Genomic DNA, 2,219 nt, shown 5'->3' with positions numbered 1-2,219 from the left:
TAGGGTTAGGGTTAGGGTTAGGGTTAGGGTTAGGGTTAGGGTTAGGGTTAGGGTTAGGGTTAGGGTTAGGGTTAGGGTTAGGGTTAGGGTTAGGGTTAGGGTTAGGGTTAGGGTTAGGGTTAGGGTTAGGGTTAGGGTTAGGGTTAGGGTTAGGGTTAGGGTTAGGGTTAGGGTTAGGGTTAGGGTTAGGGTTAGGGTTAGGGTTAGGGTTAGGGTTAGGGTTAGGGTTAGGGTTAGGGTTAGGGTTAGGGTTAGGGTTAGGGTTAGGGTTAGGGTTAGGGTTAGGGTTAGGGTTAGGGTTAGGGTTAGGGTTAGGGTTAGGGTTAGGGTTAGGGTTAGGGTTAGGGTTAGGGTTAGGGTTAGGGTTAGGGTTAGGGTTAGGGTTAGGGTTAGGGTTAGGGTTAGGGTTAGGGTTAGGGTTAGGGTTAGGGTTAGGGTTAGGGTTAGGGTTAGGGTTAGGGTTAGGGTTAGGGTTAGGGTTAGGGTTAGGGTTAGGGTTAGGGTTAGGGTTAGGGTTAGGGTTAGGGTTAGGGTTAGGGTTAGGGTTAGGGTTAGGGTTAGGGTTAGGGTTAGGGTTAGGGTTAGGGTTAGGGTTAGGGTTAGGGTTAGGGTTAGGGTTAGGGTTAGGGTTAGGGTTAGGGTTAGGGTTAGGGTTAGGGTTAGGGTTAGGGTTAGGGTTAGGGTTAGGGTTAGGGTTAGGGTTAGGGTTAGGGTTAGGGTTAGGGTTAGGGTTAGGGTTAGGGTTAGGGTTAGGGTTAGGGTTAGGGTTAGGGTTAGGGTTAGGGTTAGGGTTAGGGTTAGGGTTAGGGTTAGGGTTAGGGTTAGGGTTAGGGTTAGGGTTAGGGTTAGGGTTAGGGTTAGGGTTAGGGTTAGGGTTAGGGTTAGGGTTAGGGTTAGGGTTAGGGTTAGGGTTAGGGTTAGGGTTAGGGTTAGGGTTAGGGTTAGGGTTAGGGTTAGGGTTAGGGTTAGGGTTAGGGTTAGGGTTAGGGTTAGGGTTAGGGTTAGGGTTAGGGTTAGGGTTAGGGTTAGGGTTAGGGTTAGGGTTAGGGTTAGGGTTAGGGTTAGGGTTAGGGTTAGGGTTAGGGTTAGGGTTAGGGTTAGGGTTAGGGTTAGGGTTAGGGTTAGGGTTAGGGTTAGGGTTAGGGTTAGGGTTAGGGTTAGGGTTAGGGTTAGGGTTAGGGTTAGGGTTAGGGTTAGGGTTAGGGTTAGGGTTAGGGTTAGGGTTAGGGTTAGGGTTAGGGTTAGGGTTAGGGTTAGGGTTAGGGTTAGGGTTAGGGTTAGGGTTAGGGTTAGGGTTAGGGTTAGGGTTAGGGTTAGGGTTAGGGTTAGGGTTAGGGTTAGGGTTAGGGTTAGGGTTAGGGTTAGGGTTAGGGTTAGGGTTAGGGTTAGGGTTAGGGTTAGGGTTAGGGTTAGGGTTAGGGTTAGGGTTAGGGTTAGGGTTAGGGTTAGGGTTAGGGTTAGGGTTAGGGTTAGGGTTAGGGTTAGGGTTAGGGTTAGGGTTAGGGTTAGGGTTAGGGTTAGGGTTAGGGTTAGGGTTAGGGTTAGGGTTAGGGTTAGGGTTAGGGTTAGGGTTAGGGTTAGGGTTAGGGTTAGGGTTAGGGTTAGGGTTAGGGTTAGGGTTAGGGTTAGGGTTAGGGTTAGGGTTAGGGTTAGGGTTAGGGTTAGGGTTAGGGTTAGGGTTAGGGTTAGGGTTAGGGTTAGGGTTAGGGTTAGGGTTAGGGTTAGGGTTAGGGTTAGGGTTAGGGTTAGGGTTAGGGTTAGGGTTAGGGTTAGGGTTAGGGTTAGGGTTAGGGTTAGGGTTAGGGTTAGGGTTAGGGTTAGGGTTAGGGTTAGGGTTAGGGTTAGGGTTAGGGTTAGGGTTAGGGTTAGGGTTAGGGTTAGGGTTAGGGTTAGGGTTAGGGTTAGGGTTAGGGTTAGGGTTAGGGTTAGGGTTAGGGTTAGGGTTAGGGTTAGGGTTAGGGTTAGGGTTAGGGTTAGGGTTAGGGTTAGGGTTAGGGTTAGGGTTAGGGTTAGGGTTAGGGTTAGGGTTAGGGTTAGGGTTAGGGTTAGGGTTAGGGTTAGGGTTAGGGTTAGGGTTAGGGTTAGGGTTAGGGTTAGGGTTAGGGTTAGGGTTAGGGTTAGGGTTAGGGTTAGGGTTAGGGTTAGGGTTAGGGTTAGGGTTAGGGTTAGGGTTAGGGTTAGGGTTAGGGTTAGGGTTAGGGTTAGGGTTAGGGTTAGGG

Source organism: Stigmatopora argus, chromosome 21 (assembly GCF_051989625.1).
Source record: "Stigmatopora argus isolate UIUO_Sarg chromosome 21, RoL_Sarg_1.0, whole genome shotgun sequence".
In the NCBI taxonomy this organism is placed as follows: domain Eukaryota; kingdom Metazoa; phylum Chordata; class Actinopteri; order Syngnathiformes; family Syngnathidae; genus Stigmatopora; species Stigmatopora argus.
Note: the sequence above shows the minus strand (reverse complement) of the source record.